Source organism: Ceratotherium simum, chromosome 1, assembly GCF_057802395.1.
Source record: "Ceratotherium simum simum isolate JZ-2026a chromosome 1, ASM5780239v1, whole genome shotgun sequence".
Taxonomy (NCBI): Eukaryota; Metazoa; Chordata; class Mammalia; order Perissodactyla; family Rhinocerotidae; genus Ceratotherium; species Ceratotherium simum.
This window is the reverse complement of record NC_141900.1, coordinates 72535796-72563590: the sequence shown is the minus strand read 5'-3', so window position 1 is coordinate 72563590 and position 27795 is coordinate 72535796. Positions and strand designations below refer to the sequence as shown.

The window sequence follows — 27795 nt, the reverse complement described above, 5'->3', positions numbered from 1 at the left end:
TTTTCACAGCTGGTGAGTGTGAAGATGAGGGGAGGCTGGAAGGGATTAGGGAATATATTTACGTAGCTAAAGTGGAAGTCCTTGAGATGCTCAAAAGATAGTCACAATTCAATTCTTCTTCAGTTATACTTGTTAAGATCTTTTTCTTATCCTGTGGATAAAACCAGGAATGGAACTGTAAATTACAGAAGTAATGGAGCTATGCAATTGCCCATGTTTTAGCTGAAAGTAGTTTAAAGTATCATTTCAGAAGGAATTTGCTCTGATATTCTTCAACAATGCAAATATACTCTGTATCAGGTATCAGTATTTCTTGATATTATAGTGACCAACTGGGCATTTGTGGGTTTGTTATAAGAAAATAATTTTTAAATGACAGTATAATAGCTGCTAAGATACAACCTTCGAGGTTAGCAGGTGATGGGTTAATTTCTTACAGGAAAGAATTGCTTCTCATTTTCATTCACCTGCAGAGGTGGGTCAGAGTAATTGGACAAATCTGAAGTCCCTGGGTTTTGCAAGGGGCATAGGTGAAAATGTAACTTATGAAAATTGGAGGATAATTATCTTTCAGCTCTGCAATAGTGACCAGATGTTTTCGTCTTCATAAAGTTAGAATTTGGGGACAGCTCAATAGAGTTGATAGTAAATCACACATTTTTTTAGAGACTATAAAAGCGCAAGATTTTGCTGATTTGAGTTATAATTTCTGATTTAACTGGGAGTTCTTCTTATAAAATAAAAAACCAGTCATTGAAATGCCTGAAAACAACACACTTGGCTTTAAAAAGACTCTTCAGCTTTTGATAATTTAGTAATCTATGCTTGAATAAACTATGTAAATTGGTACCACTTTCACAGGCTAAATTATAGATTACTCACTACACTGGCTACTGCAAAAACGAAAACAGTTTTTTTACCACTCTTCAGGGTATTCTATAGGCAAGAAGCAAAAGATGGAGCATCATTTTCATTTAACATTTGACCAAAAGGACCACTTAACATGGCACTGCTATAGATTTTTTAAGAAACTGGGCAAGTGAACTTTATAGCAAAGTGCGATGAGCAAACAAAGTAGCCTGGAAATTCCTTTTTTAGTCATGTTGATCATCTTAAATACGCAAAGAACTAATGAAGGCTTTTAAGAACGAGAGTTCCATTTAGGACAGAGAAGGAAGAAAAAGTTGACACATAAAATATCCTAAAATTAATCTAGGTTTTACAATTACATTTCTTTTATGATGATAAAAATAGCTAAATGTACTTTGAGATAATTTGGCTTGGAAGTGACCAATTTGGGTGTAGTTATTAACTTTGTCCTATACTCATCACAGCAATGACATATCATTTGAAAAATCATAATCAGTTCTTGGAACCATAAAGGCTACCAAGTCTATTATTGATTGCTTCCCAGGTTGGAATTATCTTCTCTGTTAATTTCTCTGTGGTATTAATTGAATTTTTCTGACATTCACATAATTCAAACATTACCCATATAGGTAAATATTATTTTTAAAAATCATGTTCTCATAAGTATAAAACAAAATTTGATGTCTGAAATGATTGATTAGCAGAGAGAGTCAGGAATTGAAAAAAATGGAAGCAGTGTTAGGGTCACACTATCACATTTACATAATCAAATAGCAAGTATTAATAGTGCATCTTGTTGTTAGTGCCATCCAGTCAATTCTGACTCCTAGTGACCCTGTGTACAGCACAGCGGAAACCTGCCTGGTCTTTTGCACAATCCTCTCACCTTCCAGTGCTTTATCAGACATATGGTCTGTTGCTTTTCATAGGGTTTTCACAGCCAATTTTTTTGAAAGTGAGTGGCCAGGTCCTTTTTCCTAGTCTGTCTAGTCTGGGAGCTCCGCTGAAACCTGTCCACCATGGGTGACCCTGCTGGTATTGGAAATACTGATGGTGTAGCTTTCAGCATCACAGCAACATGCAACACCACCACAGTATGACAACCGACAGGGGTAGTATGGTTCCCTGACTAGGAAACGAACCCGAGCTGCAGTGGTGAGGGCACTAAACCTTAATCACTGGACCACCAAATAATGCTTCTAGGGTTAGTTATATAAGTGAGACTCTGCCACGAAGGTAGATATGCCAAAGTTCTCAAAAAATAGTGAACTCCAAGATTTTCAGTCTAAAAGCTTACTTTACTTACATAAATAAGTCACATGATTGTGCCATCTCTTCATTTGGTTTTCTAAGTTGCAAAATCTATATAAATGCTATTATCACGATTCTTTACCTATCTAATTGGATGTGATGTGATTAATTTAGGGAGGATTCAGCTTACTCATCAGTTCCCTGGCCCTGGTGACCTGCCAGTCCACATCTGCCTCAGTCTCTGACCTCTGAGTAGGGGAGATCTAGAGACCTCTGCTTTTATAACTCAGCATTAAATCACAACTCTGCTACAAGTTTTGTTCTACTTTATTCCTTAGTTGTAATAATAGATTCTCTATCTTATTCCTTGTAGGTCTGCTCAGACCTTCGGATTCTTATACTACTCTGCATAATTCTAATTTTACATTATATATCCAATGTTACTTTATATATTGAATTTTTTAAAAGCCCATACAATGCTGTTATAAATTCTAATCTTATTATCATCACTCTCCTTTTATACTGACTCTCATTTTATGCTATTTTCACAATATCTCTGTCTCACCAAGTAAAAAGGACAGTTATAAAATCAAAATGCAAAATCCACAGCTTTCTTATAAGCGCCACAACAGCTAATTAAAATATTGATGAAAAGGCTTAGAATATATCCATCATATAAAATAATAGCTTATTATCATTAATATAAAAATACACACTAATAATTTGAAAAAAGCCCAATTAAAAATAGGCAAAGAACGAACGGGCCGGCTTGGTGGCGCAGAGGTTAAGTGCATGCGCTCCACTTCGGTGGCCCGAGGGTTCGCAGGTTCAGATCTCCGGCACGCACCAACTCTGCTTGTCAAGCCATGCTGTGGCGGCATCCCATATAAAGTAGAGGAAGATGGGCATGGATGTTAGCCCAGGACCAATCTTCCTCAGCAGAAAAGAGGAGGATTGGCATCAGATGTTAACTCAGGGCTGATCTTCCTCACACACATATACACACACAAAAATAGGCAAAGAATAATGAAAGTAATTAACAACAGAAAAAAGACAAAGCCACTAAAGATATGTTCAACTGTGAACTCTTAGTTGGTGAGGGATTTTTAAATGGGCAATCTAATTCCTTGCTTATGGAAATGTAAATTGAGACAAATATTTTCAAAGGCGATTTGCAAAATGCAACTAAAAACTTTGAAAAGATCCATAAAATTTGATGAAATAATTTAATTTATGGATATTTTTGCTAAAGAAAACTACAAATGTATACAAAGATTTACGTACAAAGAAAGTAGAAAAATATAAAAGTCTACCCAACAAAAGAGTGCAGGATGAATAAATAATATTGTAATATAGCCTGGTGGGAAAGGGAAAAGGACACTAGAATCAGAATGCTAAAATTTAAATCACAGCTTCTCACTTATGAATGTGCATCCTTGAGTATTAATTTAATCTGTCTTTACTTTGGTTTTCTCCTCTATGAAATATGGGTAATAATAGTACCTATTTCAAAATATTAAGAGGATTAATGAGATAATACTATAAGCATCTGGAACAGTGTCTAGCACATAGAAGCACTCAGTAAAATTTATCTATTGTTGTTTGATGAAATATTATGAGGTCATAAATTCATGTTGTTAAATATTAGTAATATGAAAATTATGAACATTATGTTAAATGAATAAGTATATATCACATAATATTTCAATAGGATGAGGTCAATATTTTTGAACAACCTCCTAAAAATTTTCCCTTCTCAGTAGTCCAACTTCTTTCCCTGCAGCCCTTCTACACTTACAGCCTCAGGAAATGGGAGAGTGAATGCCATCCAAATACGAGCACAGGCAAGTTCTGATATGGAGGAATTCCAGTTACCACAGTTTAGTTAAATAACACCAGCCCCCCACTGAGATGGTTTAAATTTCAATGATCATGGTATATTAACTGTGAGTAAGTGCATAAAATATAAACTTCACCACTAGTTCTTCAGTCTGCAAATCACTATGTAAGTAACAGATGTACATCATGACCAGTGACCGATCACATCACTTCTTTCAAATCTGTCAGAGATCAGTCACTGTGCAACTGTTAGTTCCTGCACAGACAGCAAAGCATGTAGTTGTGCTGCCTCCTTGTCTCTCAGTGATGAACCCACCTGACGTAGCTTGCATAAGCTTACTTCTGACCTCAAAAGCCACCTCGGGATGGAGGGAGGGAAAACATTTTAAAAGGGACTGATACGGATTTTAATTTTGGATAGATTGAATACTTACTAGAGACACTTTTAAGCCAGGATCGGATGGAAGTTTTGTGTGTCTTTTGTGCACATTTTTTTGCATATCACATATGTATAAAATTTGATCTCTATGATTATATAAAAAGACCCAGAAGAGCCAAAGTGATCTTGAGAAAACAGAACAAAGCTGGAAGCAATACACTTCCTTATTTCAAAATATATTACAAAGCTATAGTAATTAAAACAGTTTGATACTGGTGTAAAGACAGAAATATAGAACAATGGAAAAAAGTAGAGAGCCCAGAAATAAACCCACAGATATACAAATCAACTGATCTTTGATAAGGGAGCCAAAAACACACAATGGAAAAAGAATAGTCTCTTCAACAAATAGTATTGGGAAAACTGGATATCTATATGCGAAAGAATGAAATTGGACCCCTATATTACACCACACACAAAATCAACTCAAAATGGATTAAATACTTAAACATTAGGACCTGAAACTATAAAACTCCTAGAAGAAAACTTAGGAGAAAAGCTTCATGACATTGGTTTTGGCAATGATTTCATGGATATGACACCAAGAGCATATGCAACAAAAGCAAAAATAAACAAGTAGAACAACATCAAATTAAAAATCTTCTGCACAGCAAAGGAAATAGTGAACAGAGTCAAAAGGCAACCAATGGAATGGGAGAAAATAGTTGCAAACCATATCCCTGATAAGGGGTTAATTTCCAAAATATATAAGAAACTCCTACAACTCCATAGCAAAAAGGCCACTGACCCAATTTAAAAATGGGAGAAAGGCCTTGAGTAGACGTTTCTCTAAAGAAGACGTACAAATGGCCAACAGGTCATTTGAAGAGGTACTCAACATCACTAATCATCAGGGAAATGCAAATAAACAATACAGCAAGATATCACCTGGTACCTGTTAGAATGGATGTTATTAAAAAAAAACCCACAAAAGACACAAAAGATATCAAGTGTTGGCCAGGTTGTGGAGAAAGTGGAATCCTTACAAAGAACTCTTAAAACTCAACAATAAGAAAACAACACAACTAAAAAACTGGGCAAAAACCTTAACAGACATCTCACCAAAGGAGATATACAGATGGCAAATAAACATACAGAAAGATGTTCCACATCATACGTCATCAGGGAAATGCAAATTAAAACAACAATGAGATACTCTACACACCTGTTAGAATGGCCCTCACACGGAACACTGTCAACCCCAAATATTGGTGAGGATGTGGAGCAACAGGAACCCTCATTCGTGGCTGGTGGAATGCAAAATGGTACAGCCCCTTTGGAAGACAGACTGGCAGTTTCTTATAACACCAAACATACTCTCACCATATGATCCACTGATCTCTCTCCTTGGTATTTACCCGCAGGAGTTGAAAACTTATGTACACACAAAAACTTGCATGCAGTTGTTTATAGTAGATTTATTCATAATTGTCAAAACGTGGAAGCAATCAAGATGTCCTTCGGTAGGTGAGTAGATAAATAAGCTGTGGCACATCCAGACAATGGAATATTATTCAGCGCTAAAAAGAAATGAGCTATCAAGCCATGAAAACACATAGTGGAAACTTAAATGCATATTACCAAGTAAAAGAAGCCAATCTGGAAAAGCTATCTGCTGTATTTTTCCAACTATATAACATTCTGGAAAAGGCAAAATTATGGAGATAATGAAAAGATCAGTGGTTGATGGTGATGGAGGTAGGGTGGAGTAAACAGGCAGAGCATAGAGGATTTTTAGGACGTTAAAAATGCTCTGCATGATGTTATAATGATGGATATATGTCATTAAACATTTGTCCAAGCCAAGAGAATGTACAAAACCAAGAGTGAAACCTAATGTAAACTGTAGACTTGGGGTGATTACGATGTGTCAATGTAGGTTCATCCTGGTAAAAAATGTACCATTCTGGTGAGTGATGTTGATAATGGGGGAGGCTATGCAAGTGTGGGAGCAGGGACTATATGGGAAATCTCTGCACCTTCCTCTCAATTTTGTTGTAAAGCTAAAACTGGTCTAAAAAAATAAAATCTTTAATATAATTTTAAAAAAAAAATGAGAGAGTAGATTTCCCTCCCCTCCTTTCACTTAGAACATTTACTTTAGAAAACTTGTAATTGTAAGTACTTACTCCTCTCTTTGAAATGTATATAAATCCTTTTGAAAGCCAGTTAGGACTTTTGTCAGCTTTATGACTAGGAATGCCTTTCTCAAGTACCTAGGAGCCATCTCCAAGAAATGTAAGCATCAAGGGAGATAGTACTTCTGTCTCCTGATTTCTGTGGAAGGTTGTTACTGAACTTATGTGGGCACCTTGTTCCAAGTTACAAAACTACCTCCTGTCATAAAGATATGAGAAGTTTGTTTATCCTCCGGATAAAGCCAATTAGCTAACCTCAATTACCAGGTAAATCGAAGATGAACTATATTTGAGAAATGGTGCCGTCAAGGCCTCTCACCTGAGGACTAGTTATTGTTTATCTTGAAAACATATAAGTAGTGGGTTGTATCTGCTTGGTTACATAAAAGGGTGAGAATTCTTCCTGTCTTTGCAATCTCAGAACATTGCCTGTGATATGCATCACATTCTGGTTTAATGCCTATGCAATAATAAAAGTATTTTCTTTCTCTACTATCTTTGTGGAGTGGTTTTCTGGATTGGAAAAAGATTTTTTTGTGTATGTGTGAGGAAGATTAGCCCTGAGCTAACATCTGTCGCTAATTCTCCTCTTCTTGATGAGGAAGACTGGCCCTGGGCTAACATCTGTGCCCATCTTCCTCCACTTTATATGTGACACTGCCACAGCATGGCTTGACAAGTGATGCATCATCGGTGAGCGCCCGGGCCTCAGCAGCAGAGCGCGCACACTTAACCACTAGCCACTGGGCCGGCCCAAAGATTTGTTTTTAATTAGGTTTCTCCAACACTACAAAATACTCCCACACAAAGAGCTATAATTTAACGATATTTTTTTGTTTGAAATCTAGGTTACTTTCAAAATTTCACTATTAATAACATTGTGATGTAATATAACACTAATATTCTTCTAAATTTCTAGTTTCCTCAAACACCTTCCTAGAAAGAAATTGAGTCAAAGATTAAACTTTATTTAGCTCTTTATAGTCTCATTTACTATCATATGTTCTTGAAAATAGTCTCATTTACTATCATATGTTCCTGAAAATATATAGAGAAGTGCAAGACATAAAAATCAAGCAATAGATTTACATGTTATAATGGGAATTCTGTTCACAGATGATTAGAGAAAGATAATATTCCTATTTTTTGTAAATGCTTCCTTTTTTATTCCTAAGAATTAAGAAATATATACATAGTTATAAAAACATTAAGTAGACGAAGTGTTAAATCTAAATAGATTCATTTTCTGAAATAATTTCTTACCTTACATTCTAGCTATTTTAGCTTCCTTGAAGTGACCCTTAGTAGATAGAGAACGTTTTTAAATGTGTAGTTGAAGGGCAGGCTGATGGTAATTTTTGCAAAGGAATAAATAGCGGGAGAGTATAATGCTGATTCTAACACTCTCTTATCAATTTTCCTAAAACTTTTGAAGTAGGGATTTAATGAAATGCTTGGTCTTTTCTTGCTAAAAGTGCTGTCATAACCAGTATTTATATAAAAGCTCTAAGAAACTAAGCACTTTCATCTACATTTGGATTGCTGAGTGTTATTAATTTTTACCATTTAATTATGGAAAAGTCGATCATCCTCCAAAGTAGAGACAACAATTTAATGGACTCTCATGTACTCAGCTTCAGCAACTATCAACTCCTATTTCATCTACACCCCACCCATTAGTCACCCCAACACTAGTTTATTCACTCACAAATATTTCAGCATATATCTCCAAAGGATCTCTAAAAGAAATTACATTTAACAATGTAATCATTTTGTCATTTTACTATATTACTTTTTCACATCCCGTAATATTAAAAATAATTTCTTAATATCACTTAAGTTTCCCTAGTTGTCTCCTAATTCTTTGCAATTTGTTCAAATTGGAATCCGTCTAAAGTCCGTATATTTTAATAGGTTGGTATGTCTTTTAAGTCATTTTTTATCTGTGGATTCTCCCCTCTCTCTTTTTTTCCTTAAAATTTATTTGTTGAAGAATCCAGTTTATTTTTATGTAGGTTTTTTTTCTGTACACCTTGGATTTTGCTGATTGTGCTCCTGCAATATCATTTAACATGTTACTCTGCTCCCTGTATGTACTGTAGCATGGTAGTTAGAGCTAGAGGATTGTTCAGACTCAGGTTTGATATTTTAGGGGACTCTATACTCGTATCAGGAGACATAATGTCTGATTTGTGTGTGTGTGTATGAGTGACTGTGAGTGTGTGTGTGTGTGCAAATGTTTGTGATGTCAGCAGCCATTGGTGATCATTATCTGGATCATTTAATCCACTAGAGGTTAAAAAATTATGATATTCTAATTCTATAATTTCTGCTTTCATGTCTTAGCTAGAAGAATTCTGTAAAGAGAAACTTTAATCAGTTATTTGACTATACTAACATACAGTTCATATAGGACAAATAAGCATTGATTCTGTATAATTATTTGATTCTATATCATGTTCCAAAGGTGATCAATGAAGTTTTAGTTTTTATTTTGTCTTTTGGTATCATTTTAAACTTATAGATTTAACTACATTAGAAGGGTTTCAAACATTGCAATCAATACTCTTACTGATGTTCAAAGAAAACCATCATTGGCCAATGGAGCCTTTTGAAGCTGAGTCCTTTGACACAAATTTAAGAATCTGATAACTTCTCTGCTTTTTGGCATATTAAGACGCTCTAGGTTCAGTCTGAACATTTCTTGCTCTCGATCTAGGGCTCTGGTTCCTTTTATGAGAAAAACATATTGGATGAATACAATCTGGATACTAGAGATACTCATTGCAATTGGAGTGTGTATCATTTAAATACTTGGATACTGATTCTGACTCCTTAATTACATCTTGCCTTTTAGTCAAAATCTTTGAAAATATTTTTAGTGTTTGGTATACTTTCTTTAATTGGGTTGTTTCTCCTCAAGAATATATATTATGCAGACTGAAATCTAGCAGGACTCTAATTTTTCTGTATTACATTCACTTTTAGAAAATAGAAGACAAAATACAATAAAGTATTAGAGTAAATAGCACAAATTCCTTAATAAATTCAAATATGAATTTTTCTTTGCAATAAGGCACATACCTAGGTAGTTGAGGGCACCAATTTTAGTACTTTTGATGTGCCAAACAGCATAATCAGTCTTTAATATACTACTTGATTTAATGACCATTACAATCCTATTACAAGTTACTATGATTTTCCTCATGTACCTGTTGTTGAATCTAAGCCTTGAGGGTTAAGCAATTTGTCCAACATCATTTTCTAAGAAGTCTTCTTATAATTGTTATATTATTTAAAGATAAACACTACCAAAGGATAGTGTAAAATATTTGTTATTAGTCCATATTTGATATAAGAAGACATTTTGAGGTATTGATGGGATAAGGGGTTGGTTTCTCAAAATATATTATGTGAGTTGAGGTGTAATTGGCCATGTCTACACCTGCTATATTGAAACCTGTAACCTGATAATTCAGTAAGAAATGGAAGGTAGAAACAGGCAACTATGATGCAACAACACTTTCCTTACATGATAATAGAGTTACAGAATTGATCCTTGGGTTCTGAAGTGACCTCTCTTCTAACCTAAATTTGAAAAATAAACAACAAAAATAAACACATAAACAAACAAATAACCAAGTGACTGACTGATTGAGCGGCCTCTGACCTGGTGGATCCTCACTCCCCCAGACTAAGGAGCAGTATCTTGGTTCAGGCCCACTTCAGGGGAAAAGGCAGGTGGAGACACCAAGGAGACTCATTCAGGTGTCTCTTGAATCCTGATCTACTTTTTTGAAGACCTGTTTACTGGGTTGATGATAAATAAAGTGAGAATGTCCTCAGCTGGTTTGCAGTTGTGTTTCTCCCAATACCAGACCGTGGACAGTCTTTGTGGGCCGAGCTCAGAATAGACAATGTGGCTCTTGATTTGCCAGACACCTCCAGCACCATATGTGAACGCCCATTTCACCAAATTCTCCAAACTGACCATTCTAACTGGTTTAATTCTTTGTCTTTTAAAAAAAAATATTCGCAAGGATTATGATAAGAGAAAATGCTTATAAGTAGGAAAAAACAGACTGTTGTATCAAGAATAATCATTGATATGTAAAATAAGCCTAAGTGTAGAGAACTGCTGATTCACAGTGACCAAGTTGTCTCAAATTGTCTGCATTCTTTTTTTTTTTTTTGGTAGGAAAATAATTAGTTGATACATTCTTGTTGGAAAGTTTAAGAACCAATTATGTAGGGCAGTGGTTTTCGAAGTGTGGTCTCTGGGCTAGCAACATCAATATCACCTGGTGACTTATTAGAAATGAATTCTCAGGCCTCAGCTCAGTGGGAGGGGCACCCAGCAATCTGTATGGAACAAACTTCATCAGATGATGCTGATGCGTGCTAAATTTTGAGAATCGCTGATATAGATAGGAAATCCTATGAGAATATGTAAATCAACTAGCTTATTAATTACCAACATACACAAAATCTCGAATTATCAGAGACTGAATATTGTGATCTTCATATCTATTAAGAACACATGCTTTATTTACACATGTATGGTATATGAGTAAGATTTCAAACAAAATTTTCTCATTCGTTTTCATCACAATTCCACATTGGGAAGAAAACTATGGTATTTGTAGTTAAAATGGAAATATCGTTTCCCTGCTATCATGTAAATATGTGGGACAAAGTTTTTGTTTTTTAATCTAATTTCTAAGAAGAGAAGTAAAAAAAAAAAAAGGAGCAATTAAACGCATTTTATTTTACAATTTTCCACAATGATTTTTAAAAAGAAAGTGTAATTCATTTATGAAAAGAAGCAATTTATTCATTTTCCCCTCTGGGGTCAGCTAGAAAAAATTTTTTAAACACTAGCATTAACATTTGGTTTTGTGACTGTCAGTGCTCTCAACTGTTTGTAGGATTGCCTCCCTGGTCTATAAGGCAGTAGTGAACGTTCTGAAACAGTATAGTTGTCCTGATTTAGTTGAGCACAGAGTCTTCCTGCTGAGAGAAGCTGAAGTGGAGACACTACTGTGAAATTTCCCTTTACTGTTACAAACATATTTTTAACATCTATGTTCCTTTCTTACGTGTGATGTGGGGATGTGGAGCCCATTGTTTACTGCACCAGCAAGATCTCTCTGAGATGACCAGCAACTGCAAAAATGTTGGCAACCACTATATTGGTACATGAGAAAGTCAATGTACTAATTCGAAGGAAACTGGGCCATATTGGATTCACTTTGCTTTGTTGTGAAATAGCAAGACCATCAGACTCCTGAAAGTCACAATGAAATTAATGTATTTCTTTCTCTTCCTGCTCTTAGATTGCACATCTAGTTCCATCTTTCCTTGTTATATTTCTTCAAGTTTACTCACTTTATCTGTTTGGTCCCATTTGCATCTTCTATGCCTCTCACCTTTGATTCTTTGGGTCTGATCTTAGTTGCCATTGATGTTTGAAGTCCTAACAAGCCAGCTCTTCTACCCCATAATCCTCTATCTGCATGACATATCTCTCCTCTGCCAGCCTTAGCCGCTTAACCCTGCCAACACCTTGATTTCAGACTTCTAGCCTCTAGAACTGTAAGAGAAAAAATTTCCATTGTTTTAAGCCACCCAGTTTGTTGTACTTTGTTATGGTAGCCCTAGGAAACTTATGCAATGTCCAAAACAGAACTCTAACTCTGTCTCCTACTCCAAGCAAGCCAGTTGCTCTCCAGTCTCCCTAATCCCAGTGTGTGTTACCACCATCCACTCAATTATCTTACCAAACACAATAAGAATCACCTTTGATGTTGCTGTCTCTCATTTCCTATATTCATATTTTTTTACTACTTTACTAAGATCTGTAAGGTCTTCTCATTCACATAAACTTTTATTAAGCAGCTGAACATACCAGACACTATTCTAGGCGTGAGGGATACAGCTGGAAATAAGACAAGCTGGTCCTGGCATTTATACTTGTATAATCAAGGGAAATAGAAACAAATCAAGTACAAGTAATCAGAACACAAACAAACAAGAAAATGTCAAATGGCAGTAAATTATAGCATTTAAAACAGTGATGTGAAAAGACCATGTGGGATAGGAGGTGGCATTGAACTATGGTCATATAAGAATGACAACTGTGTGATGTGTTAGGATGAGAGTGTCATGGGAAGTGCAAAGATCCTGAGGTTGAAATAGTCTTGGCTTTTAAAGAAAGGGAAATATTGGGGGACTTAAATAGAACAAGCAAGTGGAGCAGAGTGGCCAACTACTGATAAGGGGCCAGACTATGTCCTTATTTTCCACAGGAAATAATATTTTCTTCTAAGTGCATTAGGTTACACCCCTAATCTATATCTTCTCTTCTTATTATTCCTATCACCTAGTCCAAATCACCGCCATCCTCTCTTTGCTGACTACTTTAATAACTATCTGACTGGCTCCTCTGTTTCCTCTCTTTCACCTCTTCCAAACTCTGTACAGCAATACAGTGATATTTAAATATGTAAATTGGATTGAGCCCCTCCTCTACTTAAAATCCCTCAGTGGCTCCTTATTGTGCTTAGAATAAATTCTAACACCTTCCTGTGACTGGGGTAAAGGCCAGGTGAGTTAGCAGATATTAAGCACTAAGAGCAGTGCTTGGCACATGTGCAGAACTCAGGGAATGTGAATTAAATGTCTTCCTACACAAATATGGCACAGCATTTTTCCATGTCTGGACTAACGCTTTTTTTTCTTTTCTAGAGGATTCTGGCGAAGACACAAATAACCCTGCTATGAAAGACAACTTTGACACCTAGGTCACAAACTCATATTCACAGGGCCCAGAATGGCAATGAAAACTGAACTGAGCTGGGTTGTAAGGAAAAATAAGGGATGGTGGAGAGTGGAAAGTTTGGAGTTATATACAGTATCAAAAGAAGGTTGCTGCTGCTTAGTTTCAACTGAGTGTTCCCATGTGGGGCTGCTGTCCCATGATTGAGAGATCTTTAATTTTTTTCCAAGCGAAGTCAGAAATCACAATTTTATAAGAAATATTTGAATTTGTAAATACTGGCATTTAATTAATTTTTTTAAAACTGTACAGGCACAAAAGAAGTCATTCATACCCCAGATCCAGCAGTTAGCTGCTAGTTTGAGGCTTTTAGTTTCTGGAATGGGGGGAAAAGGCTCTGATGAAATGGTACACAAACCAATAAGTTTTGATGAGGGTATAAGAAAGAAAGAGATTTGAATCATCTAACTTTGTGCAAAGAGAGCAGATCCAAGGTCTTGAGCTATATATCAAATAATTCTGTTTGGTTTTTCTAAAGTAATAAAAATCACACTATCTCAATACATATACAGCCAGTCACTGGTCTAAAAGTGTTATACATGTTTACTTAATACTTAAAACTACCCTGATAAATAGATACTCTTTTATCCCTTTTTACTGACGAAGGAACTGAAAACCAGATAAGCTAAGGATGTGCCCAGGATCCCGCTTCTTGAAAGGGATGGAAAAGGATGTCAGGGTAGTGTTCTGTGAGGCAGAAGAGCATTATAGGAGGGAGGGGATGACACTGATGAGGCACTGTGTAGACTTGCCTAGGATCCGCCCTACACATCATCCACTGATGATTACCAGTCCCAGCGGGCCATTTCTAGGAATTTCAAAACATTACATAATGGGCCTGTCCTAGCTTTAATAGTAAATAGGACAGCTTGTACGCTGTTTAGTTCTGCAAATGCTTATATATATTGTCATCTTTCTTCCCTCATCTTCATGCTGTCCACACCAGCCCATCTGTTCCATCACCCGCCGTACAAGGGTGTTACTCCATCCCCGGGGAGTGCAGCCACCAACACTGAAGCAGAAGACTGCAATGACATAATGGTGATTGTTTTTAAAAAATCATATTTACACAGAAAATGCATTGCCAGCAAGAACTCCATCAGGTCACAGCTGTTTCACAGTGAGTCATCCATCACTCTGTGGACTATCCCACATGGACCAAAGCGATGAAATCCCACGCACCAGGGAATAAATAAAGTTATGCTAACTCAAGGATGCCTCCCATCAAATATTTGCAGGAAACTTTTACACTGGTTAGGTGAAGAGTGTGCAGCATTGCTGCATCAACACACGATGAGTTTTTTTTAAAGGAACTCTGAGAATATGAGAATTTTGAAAATGAATGATTACCTCTGTATAAAGAGTACTGCATTCTACCAGAGCTTTGTAAATTTATACACTTTCCTTTGACAAACAAGAAAAAGATTCAATAAGTTAAACTGCTTTTAATAGGACCCACCAACAGACCCTTAATAGGCCCAGTAGGAGAAATAGACAGCTGTCAATAGTAAAATTCAAATTTGGTCCAAAACTTCTGACATTCCCAGAATACATCCTCCAATTGTCTGTCACAGAGCCTGAAATTTCTATTCTATTGAGATAAGGCATCATCCCTGTGAAATAGTAATAAATAGTCATGAAATAGATTAGCACAGACTGACTTATTCTCTTGCAAAAAGGAAATCTTTGGTTGGGTCTCCAAACGGAGACCTTGTGTAGCTCTAGGCGTTGGATGTACTGCCAAAAGGAGAAAAATATCACCAAGAGAGAAAGAAGATGCCAAATAAAACTTCTCCATTCTGATGAATTTGCCCAGGGCTGGTCATGCTGTTCTACTATTTTCTAGGAAAATAAAATAAGAAAAGCAAAGAAAGAGAAAAAAAAAGAAAAGGCTATGATCAAAAGACAAAACAAAAAACCAAGCCAACAAACAAAAAAGCAAAACAAAACTCAAAACACCCAGGACCAGTATGTATTTTACCTGCTTGCCTTGGAATGCACATGCCACCAATTTCTCTTGTAGGTAGCTGAGTGGTCAGGTTTTGTCCCTGACTTTGAAACTAAGAAATTTATTGGAAAGCTTTCAGGAGATGACTACTTATTTCTCCAGCATATTCCTGCATATTGTTTATCAACAATTCAGGCTCTACTGATTCAGGCTCTTCTTGAGCCCATCCCAGAATGGAGATCCACTATCTTCTCAGGCACCCTTTATGTTGTTGGACGATTCTCTTAAAAATGTAGTCCTAATCTCACAGTTTCTCTTTGTTAATTCTGAAGCTACAGGCGGTAAGTAATTGGAAAGGTTGAACTAATGCTCTTTGCCTCACCAGATGGAAAGATGCCTCACAACAGCAGCAACCTATAGACATTCTTATTCATTTGGCACGAAGTTTATTTTTAATAACTTTCGAGCAGTGCTGTCTAGTAGAAACATAATGTGAGCCAGATCTGTAATTTAGAATTTGCTGGTAGCCACGTTAAAAAGAAAAATATATTTATTATTAATATTTAAAATGTTATATAAAATATTTTATAACTAAAATTAAATATCTTGACTATTTTACTTTTATGTGTTTTATTTAAGCCAATTTATCCAAACCATTATTATTCCAACAGGCAGTTAATATAAAAATTTATCAACTTGATATTTTGCTTTCTTATGTCATATGAAGTCTTCAAATCCAGTGTGTGCTTTACACTTACAGTTCATCTCAATTGAATGCTAACTATTTTCAATGGTTACCGTGAACTGCAGTCTGAAGAAAGCAATAAAGTTATGTTTAACGGACAAGTACTTTTAAGTAATTCAGCTTTAAAATTTTAATTAATTACAATTAAATAAAATGGAAAATTCAGTTTTTCAGTGTCACTAAGCACATTACAAGTGTTCAATAGCCACTTGTTGGCTACCATGATGGATAGCACAGACCTAAAGGAGTGAGTCATGTTGAAGTGTTCACATGAGGCAAATACATTAGCATTTCCCAGTAGCCTTACTAAAGAAAAACACTGAAGGAAGAATTCTAAGCCAAAGCCAAACCACAACCAAAATGAAGCACTTCTGTGGGAGAGAATATCTGTCAGGACAAAGACTCTTTTGTATGACCAAGGTTGCACATAGAAATGAAGACTATACCAGCTTTTGACTTAGACAACATGAGGATGTGAGTCCCTCCATGTTTGATCTGGAGCATCAATATCTGCCATAGAAAAGTCTTGTTCTTGAAAATCAAATAGACCTATATGTTCACTCATAGATTAGATTCCATCTTCTGTCATCTATTCTCCAGCAATTTCCCCATTTTTTTTTAACCATCAATTTTCCTCTGACTAGTAATTAAGTTTCACTGGCCTATATACTATTGCTTCTCCCAACTTAAAAGAAAAGCCCTCTCTTGATGCAAACCCCCTTCTATTTCCCTACTCTCCTCTATCACAAACCTCCTCGGGAATGTTCTCTAACCTCTCTGTATGCAAGTCCTCTCCTTCTATTCTCTCCTACTCTCTCAAACCCACCTGCAGGAATTTCATTCCTATCACTTCTCTGAAACTGGTCTTTCTTGTCAGTGACCTCCATATTGATAAATCCAATGATCAGTTCTCAGTTAATATCTTACTGACAGATTATTTCTCTCTTTCCTGACATGTTTTTTTCTTTCAGGAAGCCACAATCTCCTGGTTTTTCTTCTGTCTCACAAATTCCTTTACTGATTCCTCCACTTTTCCCCATACTCTGAAAATTAGAACACGTTAGGATTGAATTGAATCCTAATTGAACATTAGGATCAGTCCTTAGAACCATTTTATATATACAATCACTTGCATGATGATTTCATCTAGTTTCAAGGCTTCAAATATTATGTCTTTGTGGACAACACTCACCTTTACAGCTCCAGCCTGGAACTTCTTCCTAGCTCCAGACTCACATATATAACTGACAGGCTGGCTTCTCTGTTTGGATGTCTTATAGGCATCTCAACTGAAAACCAGAATCCTCATCTTCCTCCCCAAGGTGTTTCCCACGTCATCGATGACCAATTGTTCTTCTAGTTGCTCAGATCAATAACCTCAGAGCAATCCTTTACTCCCCTTTCTCTGCTGCCCCACATCTAAGTTGTAGCTTTATTTTGCCTTTATTTGACTATTAAAGAGTTCAATTTGTTTTCAAATGTATATTTACTATTTTTATTTTATCAATTAAACGATTGTTAACATCTTTGATCCATTTTCCTTTCGGAGTGTTCCTCTTTTAGTTATTCTTTATTGTTATGTAGTAGTTCTTTGTGTCGTGAATGGAAATTGATTTATTGTATTTTTCTGGGTTTATAAATAGTACAGTATCATTATTTTAAAAATATGAATAATACATAAATATAGAGTGAAATAAATATGACCTAAAATCTTACCACCCTGAGAAAAACACCATTAATATCTCAGTAACACCATCAATATATTTTTTTATATCTCTTGATTGATATAAATATAATTTTAATAATAGGACAATAGCACACATTCTGTCTTTTTGCCTTGCTTTATTTTATTTATGTGTTTCCAATGGCCTCCTTTATTTTTTTGTGAGGAAGAGCAGCCCTGAGCTAACATCCATGCCAATCCTCCTCTTTTTGCTGAGGAAGATCAGCCCTAAGCTAACATCTATTGCCAATCCTCCTCCTTTTTTCTTTTTTTTCCCCTTTTTCTCCCCAAAGCCCCAGTAGATAGTTGTATGTCATAGCTGCAAAACTTTATAGTTGCTGTATGTGGGACACTGCCTCAGGATGGCCGGACAAGCGGTGTGTCGGTGCGCGCCCGGGATCCGAACCTGGGCCGCTAGTAGTGGAGCGCGCGCACTTAACAGCTACACCACGGGGCCGGCCAGGCCTCCTTTATTCAAAGCAATTTTTTCTTTTCTTACTTTCCCTTTTCCTACTCTCTTCCTCATCGTTTCCTCCTGAAACGTTCGCCCCATCTCCCACTGCAGGAATACAGTGTGAACAACTCCTTGTGTATTCTTACATAACTCTCTATGCTAGTATAATCAAGCCTCACTAAGACTAGATAATCTCTCCCTCTCTCTTTCTCTCTCTGTCTCTCTCTCACACACACACATCAAATATACAAAAAAAGATATTCAGAGAACTTCTCTGTCTCCTCCTCCCACTTTCCTCCACTCCACTATAGGCAACCACTTTTTTTCACTTTTTGGCTCATCCCCTCCCTCTTTTTAACTATAAACAAATATGTTAATATACTGTTATTTCCTTCCCTCTTTTCTTGGATGAATGGTAGTTTATTATAGACACTTCTCTCCAACTTCCTTTTCTTTACCTAAAAATGGTGAAAATGGTCCTGGATACCACTATATGGTATATAGTGTGAAGAGACCTACCTCCTTGCTTTTTAAAGGAGCATAATACTCCATTGTGTGGATGTATTCTAATTTATTCAACCATTTCGTTGTTGATGGATATTTGGCACTTATGGGCCTTGCTCACATGTCTTTTAATATTTTTATGGTGTATCATTGGGATAGATTCCTAGACATGGGATTGATGGGTCAATAGGTAAACTCCTGTATAATTTTGCTAGATATTACATATCACATTTCTACCAAGAACTTATGAGAATACCTATTTTCCTACATCCTTGGCAAGTATTGTTTTGTAAAATATACCAAATATCTCAATGTAGTTTCAATTTCTCTTATGAGTGTAACTGAATACATTTTAATACATTCAAGGGCCATTTGTATTTTTTCCTAAGAACTGTCTGTTGCCTATTTTTCTAGCAGGATGTTGTCTTTATTTTCTTGCCCTCTGCCTCCTCTTACATATTATAAATATTACTGGCTTCTTGCCACTCTCAGTAGTTGGATTCCATCCACTTATACTTTATAGTTCTAGGGACTTCTTGTCATCTAGCTTGTTTGCTTGTAATCTTTTTATTTTGATATAATTTCAAATTTATAGAAAAGTTGCCAAAATAGCACAAGGAATTCCCATATACCCTTTACCTAGATCATCAGTTGGTATGTTTTGCCCCATTTACTTTCTCTCTCTCTCTTTCTCCATATATGTTTATATATTATTATACACATACACACTCCTTCAGTATATATTTTTTAAGAACAAGGACATTCTTTTGTACTATCACAGTACATCAGAAAATGTAACATTGAGATTGGGAGTCAAGATGGCGGCGTAGGCAGACTCTGAACTCACCTCCTCCCGTGGACACAGCCAATTTACAACTACTCGTGGAAAAATTACCCCTGAGACAGAACTGAAAACTGGATAAGAGGAACTCCTGCAACAACGGACAATCGTAACTGAGGTGGAAGAGGCAGAGACTCCCTTCTGGAGAGGAAAAACGCCACCTTCACAAGCCGCAAGCTTCACGGCCGCCGGGAGCAGCTCACAGGTACGCAGCCTCCCTGGAGGCGCGGGGCCCTGAGCCGGGGAGCGCCCCCGCTGTGGGCATTTTGTGGACCCAGCACAATCGACACCAGTGGCATAATATCTGACTTTGCTGCTACTAAAGCATTGAGTAGCACCCCCAGAAAACCCGGTTCACAAAGAAACTAAAACTGGCTCTTAAAGGGCCCGCGCACAAACTCACCCGTTCCAGAAAGCATCCTAAAATCACCAGAAAGAAAGGTGCACAGTGCTTCGGTGACAAGAGACTCACCTAATAGGCCCTGAGTGCATCTCGGTGAGGGGTGAGACCTCTCCGGGGACTGGGACATTGGCGGCGGCCATTGTTGTGGCCTGGTGTGAGCGTGCTGACACAGACGCCATTGGAGTTCTCCCTGAGACCTGCTAGCCCAGGGTCTGCTCCACCCGCTAGAGCACCGATTTAATCCAGCTCAGCCAGGGCAGGCAGCCCACCCTAGAGACTGGCCCCACCCAACAACAAGCCCTCAGGCAACGTGTGGGCCTGCATAGATTGGTGACTGGATGCTCTGCAGCCTGGCAACTGAGCTGACTTGAGCTGGGCAGGGTGTGCACAAGGAGCGGGTGGAGAGTGTGGGGTGGTGACGGAGTGTGTGGGGCTCCCGCCTTGGAGAGACTGGGTCCGCTTGGGGAGGTTGGGGCGCTCACACGGGGCAGGACTGTGTTGACTTTGTATGTGGACCTGTGGGCAACAGGGCTTGTCAGCTGCAGAAGACTTGTGCTTCTCAAAGACCCGCATAGGAGGTTTGCCCCACCTTCCAAAGCCTGAAACAATTGGGTGCTCCTGTGCCTGAGGGCAGCCCCACCCAGCTGCAATCCTCAGAGAGCTGACAAGAGACCTAATAGGCTAGAGGTTTACAGCAATTGTAAGGCCCTGAGCCTAACAACCTGCCACACTGGGGGCCTACTCACTTAAAAGAAATACTGCAACACAAATGTGGTATTAGAACTTACAGCCAACTGTGCTGGGGCTCCCCACACCTGATAAAGAGACTGAAGGGCCCACAACAACTACAAGCAGCTGAGCATTACAACAGCTGGCCAGGAGCATAACTCAGCCTCCCTGGGCACCTATAGGGAGAGCTAACAGGCCACAATAGAAGGACACACATAGCCCACATAGGGGTCACCCCTGGAACATTGAGAACTGAGGGAAGCATACTGGAAGCCTCCTAAGGCATCACTTACATAAGGTCACCTATCCAAGAGCAGGAGACGTAGCTGACCTACCTAATACGTAGACACAAGCACAGGGAAAGAGGCAAAATGAGGAGGCAAAAGAATACATTCCAAGTAAGGGAACAGGACAAAACCCCAGAAAAGGAACTAAGTGAAACAGAAATGAGCAACCTACCCGACAGAGAGTTCAAACTAAGAGTGTTAAGGATGCTCACTGATCTGGGGAGAAGAATAGATGAACTCAGTGAGAATGTCAACAAAGAAATGGAAGATATAAAAAAGAACCAATCAGAAATGAAGAATACAATACTGGAAATGAAAAATTCATTAGAGGGACTCAAAAGCAGAGTAGAGGATACAGAAGAACGGATCTGTGAGCTAGAAGAAAGACTAGAAGAAATTACCCAAGGTGAACAGGTAAAAGAGAAAAGAATTCAAAAGAGTGAGGACAGTCTAAGGGACCTCTGGGACAATATCAAGCGCACTAACATCCATGTTATAGGTGTCCCGGAAGGAGAAGAGCGAGACAAGGGGGCAGAGAATTTATTTCAAGAAATAATAGATGAAAACTTCCCTAACCTAAGGAAGGAAACAGACATCCAGGTACAGGAGGCACAGAGAGCCCCAAACAAGATAAACCCAAAGAGGCCCACACCAAGACACATCATAATCAAAATGTCCAGAATTAAAGATAAAGAGAGAATCCTAAAAGCCGCAAGAGAATGTCAAGTTACATACAAAGGAAACCCCATAAGGCTATCAGCTGACTTCTCAGCAGAAACCTTACAGGCTAGAAGAGAATGGCACGATATATTTAAAGTGCTAAAAGGAAAAAACTTACAGCCAAGAATACTCTACCCAGCAAGGTTATCGTTCAAAATGGAAGGAGAGATCAAAATTTTCCCAGATAAGCAAAAATTAAAGGAGTTTGTCACCAAGAAACCAGTGTTACAAGAAATGTTAAAGGGACTGATTTAAGGGGAAAAGAGAAGACCACAAATAGGAAAAATTATCTATTTCCACGATTAGAATGTAATGGACACAAATGCACAAAAAAGAGGTTAGATATGATATCAAAAACATAAAAGGAGGGAGGAGGGTAGTTAAAGAGTACAGGTTTCAGACAGAGGTCAAACTAAAGTGACCATCAATTCTGTATAGAAGAAGTAAGGAACAGAGAAGGACTACTAAAACACTGAGGGAAAAAAAAAAAGTTAAAAATGGCAGTAAGTACATACTTATCAATAGCTACTTTAAACGTCAATGGACTAAATGCTCCAATTAAAAGGCATAGGGTGGCTGACTGGATAAAAACAAGACCCATATATATGCTGCATACAAGAGACACACTTCAGACCTAAAGACACTCACAAACTGAAAGTGAAGGGATGGAAAAAGATACTCCACGCAAATGGCAATGAAAAGAAAGCTCGGGTAGCAGTATTCATATCAGACAAAATAGACTTTAAAACAAAAACTGTAAAAAGAGACAAAGAAGAGCATTACATAATGATCAACGGAACAATCCAACAAGAGGATATAACACTTGTAAATATCTACGCACCCAATGTAGGTGCACCTAAATATATAAAGCAATTATTAACAGACATAAAAACAGAAATAGACTGTAACACAATAATAGTAGGGGACTTTAACACTCCACTTACACCAATGGATAGATCATCCAAACAGAAGATCAATAAGGAAACATTGGCCTTAAACGACACACTAGAACAGATGGACGTAGTAGATATATACAGAGCATTCCATCCAAAAACAGAAGAATACACGTTCTTTTCAAATGCACATGGAACATTCTCCAGGATTGATCACATATTAGGCCACAAAACAAGTCTCCATAAATTTAAGAAGATTGAAATAATACCAAGCATCTTTTCTGACCACAACGGTATGAAACTAGAAATCAACTATAGGAAGAAAATCAGAAAAGCCACAAATACATGGAGATTAAACAAAATGCTACTGAACAACGACTGGGTTAACAAAGAAATCAAAGAAGAAATCAAAAAATACCTGGAGACAAATGAAAATGAAAATACGTCATGCCAGAATTTATGGGATACAGCAAAAGCGGTTCTAAGAGGGAAGTTTATAGCGATACAGGCCTATCTCAACAAACAAGAAAAATCTCAAATAAACAATCTAACAATGCACCTAAAGGAACTGGAAAAAGAAGAACAAACAAAGCCCAAAATCAGTAGAAGAAGGGAAATCATAAAAATCAGAGCAGAAATAAATGAAATAGAGACCAAAAAAAAATAGAAAAAATTAATAAAACCAGGAGCTGGTTCTTTGAAAAGATCAACAAAATAGACAAACCTTTAGCTAGACTCACCAAGAAAAAAAGAGAGAAGGCACAAATAAGTAAAATCAGAAATGAAAGAGGAGAGGTTACAACAGACACCTCAGAAATACAAAAGATTATAAGAGAATACTATGAAAAGCTATATGCCAACCAATTCGACAATCTGGAAGAAATGGATAAATTCTTAGAATCATACAACCTTCCAAAACTGGATCAAGAAGAAGTAGAGAATTTGAATAGACCAATCACCAGTAAGGAGATCGAAACAGTAATCACAAACCTCCCCAAAAATAAAAGTCCAGGACCAGACGGCTTCCCTGGTGAATTCTACCAAACATTCAAAGAAGACTTAATACCTATCCTTCTCAAACTCTTCCAACAAATTGAGGAGGGGGGGAAGCTCCCTAACTCATTCTACGAAGCTGATATTACCCTGATACCAAAACCAGACAAGGACAACACAAAAAAAGAAAATTACAGGCCGATATCACTGATGAACATCGATGCGAAAATCCTCAACAAAATACTAGCAAATCGCATACAACAATACGTTAAAAAGATTATACACCATGATCAAGTGGGATTTATTCCAGGTATGCAGGGATGGTTTAACATTCGCAAATCAATCAACGTAATACACCACATTAATAAAATGAAGAACAAAAATCACATGATCATCTCAATAGATGCAGAGAAAGCATTTGACAAGATCCAGCATACATTTATGATAAAAACTCTGAATAAAATGGGTATAGAAGGAAAGTATCTCAACATAATAAAGACCATATATGAGAAACCCACAGCTAATATCATCCTCAATGGTGAAAAACTGAAACCTATACTCTAAGAACAGGAACCAGACAAGGATGCCCACTGTCACCACTCCTATTTAACATAGTATTGGAAGTCCTAGCCAGAGCAATCAGGCAAGAGAAAGAAATAAAAGGGATCCAAATTGGAAAGGAAGAAGTGAAACTGTCACTATTTGCAGATGACATGATTTTATATATAGAAAACCCTAAAGAATCCACCAGAAAACTTTTAGAAGTAATAAACGAATATGGTAAAGTTGCAGGATACAAAATCAACATACAAAAATCAGTCGCATTTCTGTACACCAACAACGAAGTAGCAGAAAGAGAAATTAAGAATACCATCCCATTTACAATTGCAACAAAAAGAATAAAATACCTAGGAATAAACTTAACCAAAGAGGTGAAAGATCTGTACACTGAAAACTATAAAACATTTCTAAAAGAAATTGAAGAAGACACAAAGAAATGGAAAGATATTCCGTACTCTTGGATTGGAAGAATTAACATAGTTAAGATGTCCATACTTCCTAAAGCCATCTATAGATTCAATGCAATCCCTATCAAAGTTCCAACAACATTTTTCACAGAAATAGAACAAAGAATCCTAAAATTTATATGGAACAGCAGAAGACCCCAAATAGCTAAAGGAATCCTGAGAAAAAAGAACAAAGCTGGAGGTATCACACTCCCTGATTTCAAAATATACTACAAAGCTATAGTAACCAAAACAGCATGGTACTGGCACAAAAACAGACACACAGATCAATGGAATAGAATCGAAAGCCCCGAAATAAACCCACACATCTATGGACAGCTAATCTTTGACAAAGGAGCCAAGAACATAGATTGGGGAAAAGAAAGTCTCTTCAACAAATGGTGTTGGGAAAACTGGATAGCCTTATGCAAAAAAATGAAAGTAGACCCTTACCTTACACCATACACAAAAATTAACTCCAAATGGATTAAAGACTTGAATGTAAGACCTGAAACTGTGAAAGTTCTAGAAGAAAACATAGGCAGTACGCTCTTCGACATCGGTCTTAGCAACATCTTTTCAAACACCACATCTGACCGGGCAAGAGAAACAATAGAAAAAATAAACAAATGGGACTACATCAAACTAAAAACTTCTGCACAGCAAAGGAAACCATCAACAAAACGAAAAGACAACCTAACAATTGGGAGAAGATATTTGCAAACCATACATCTGATAAGGGCTTAATCTCCAAAATACATAAAGAACTCATGCATCTCAACAACAAAAAAACTACCGACCCAATTAAAAAATGGGCAAAAGACCTGAACAGACATTTCTCCAAAGAAGATATACAGATGGCCAACAGACACATGAAAAGATGTTCAAAATCACTAACTATCAGGGAAATGCAAATCAAAACTACAATGAGATATCACCTCACGCCCGTCAGAATGGCTATAATTAACAAGACAGGAAACAACATGTGTTGGAGAGGATGTGGAGAGAAGGGAACTCTCATACACTGCTGGTGGGAGTGCAAACTGGTGCAGCCACTATGGAAAACAGTATGCAGATTCCTCAAAAAATCAAGGATAGAACTACCATATGATCCAGCTATTCCACTGTTGGGTATTTATCCAAAGAACTTGAAAACACCAATTTGTAAAGGTACATGCACCCCTGTGTTCATTGCAGCCTTATTCACAATAGCCAGGACTTGGAGGCAACCTAAGTGCCCATCAAGGGACGAATGGATAAAGAAGCTGTGGTATATATACGCAATGGAATACTACTCAGCCATAAGAAACGATGAAATCCAGCCATTTGTGACGACATGGATGGACATTGAGGGTATAATGCAAAGTGAAGTACGTCAGAGGGAGAAGGTCAAATACCGTATGATTTCCTTCATTAAGTAGTAGATAATAACAACAATAAACAAACACATAGGGACAGAGATTGGATTGGTGGTTACCAGAGGGGAAGGGGGGAGGGAGGAGGGTGAAGGGGATAATTCGGTACATGTGTGTGGTGATGGGTTGTAATTAGTATTTTGGTGGTGAGCATGATGTAGTCCATGCAGAAATAGAAGTACAATGATGTACACCTGAAATTTTTACAATGTTGTAAACCAACGTTACCGCAATAAACAAAAAATTAAAAAAAAAAAAAAAAAAAAAGAAAATGTAACATTGAAATAATGCTATATTACCTAATCCACAGTTTATATTCAAATTTTATCAATTGTCCTAATATCTACTTCTTTTTCCCAATACAGAATCTAATCCAGCATCATGCACTGCAGCTAAGTGTAATGTCTCTTTAGTCTCATTTAATTTTGTATAACTTTTCAGTCTTTCTTTATTTTTCTTGATGTTAACATTTTTTGAAGAGTAAAGGCCAGTTATTTTGTAGAATGTCCTTCTATCTAAGCTGTCTGACATTTTCTTGTTAGATTCAGTTTATGCATTTTTGGCAGGAATACCACAAAAATATGTATCCTTCTCAGCATCAGGAGAAACACGAGGCTGGTTTGTCCTAATACTGGCGTTGTTACCTTATGTCACTTACTTAATGAAAAATCCACTAGGTTTCTTCACTATAAGGTTACTTTTCCTCTATGTAATTAATGTTATTTTTGGGCAAATACCTTGTAATATATATAAATATCCTGTTTCTCACCAAACTTTCATCCACTGGTTTTAGTATACAGTGATGATTTTCTAATTGCATTATTTAGAAAATAATAATATTGCATATTTCTTCTGCAATATGCAATATTCAATAATATTTCATTATTCCTTCTGTATTTGTTAGTTGCCACTTTACTGAAGGAAGATCTTTCTTATATCACCTCTTTATTTATTTGTATTCTTATTTATATCAGCATGGACAAATGCATTCTTATTTGATAATCTATTCCTTTCATTATTTCAATTTATCCTCAAATTATCCCAGATTTGTCCAAAGGGAGATATTTAAGCTAGCTCATTTGCCCTTTGATTATATCCTCATCATTCTTTGAACATTTATTAGTTTCTAACATAACAAGATGTTCCAGATTCATCTTGTATCCTTCATGATCCATACCTAGAATCAATTATTTTCCTCCAAAGTGCCCTTTGATGACCAAAGAGATGTACCTACTTAGGTCAGGACTGCAGAGAAACTCCAAGGCACCTTGGCAGGAACTGTGGACATTTCGCAAAGAGGCTCTATCTGAGCTTTACCCTTCTGAGGGCTCCTACGGGAGAGCAAGGGAGAAACGTGAAGACAGACATCTTGGGAAAGAAAATGGGTTTCCCTGCACAAACTGGGAGATTGTGTTGGCTTTCTTGGCTTTTTAGAAACTCTAAGAAATCTACTGGATTTTTATTTTTATAATTTTATAATTCTTATTTTTATTTTAATTATTTTTATATTTACATCTCTCATTTTGTGATTTGCTTTTAGATTTTTAAAAATATAATTCCTTTTTTCTACCTTTTCTATATATTTGTTATTCAAGTTTTTACTTTTATATTTTGGCCATTTTTGTGGACTAGGTTATATTAAGCCAATCCTCCCACCAAGAATGACTGCTAAATCTGTATAAAACATTTTTAAAAAACCTGTTTGAAGGCATTAGATAAATTAAGAAATCAGCAAGGACCGGAAAAGTCAATGTTCCA

The 27795-nt window shown here is 36.9% G+C and overlaps 1 long non-coding RNA gene across 1 annotated transcript in view; it reads right to left on the bottom strand.

Annotated features, from left to right (window-relative positions):
* Positions 1-20176, bottom strand: part of LOC147918243 (uncharacterized) — a 110376-nt gene extending 90200 nt beyond the window's left edge. The window contains exon 1 of the long non-coding RNA XR_015553220.1: positions 20063-20176. This is a non-coding gene — a long non-coding RNA (uncharacterized LOC147918243). The remainder of the gene's footprint in view (positions 1-20062) is intronic.
* Positions 20177-27795: the final 7619 nt, after the last annotated feature.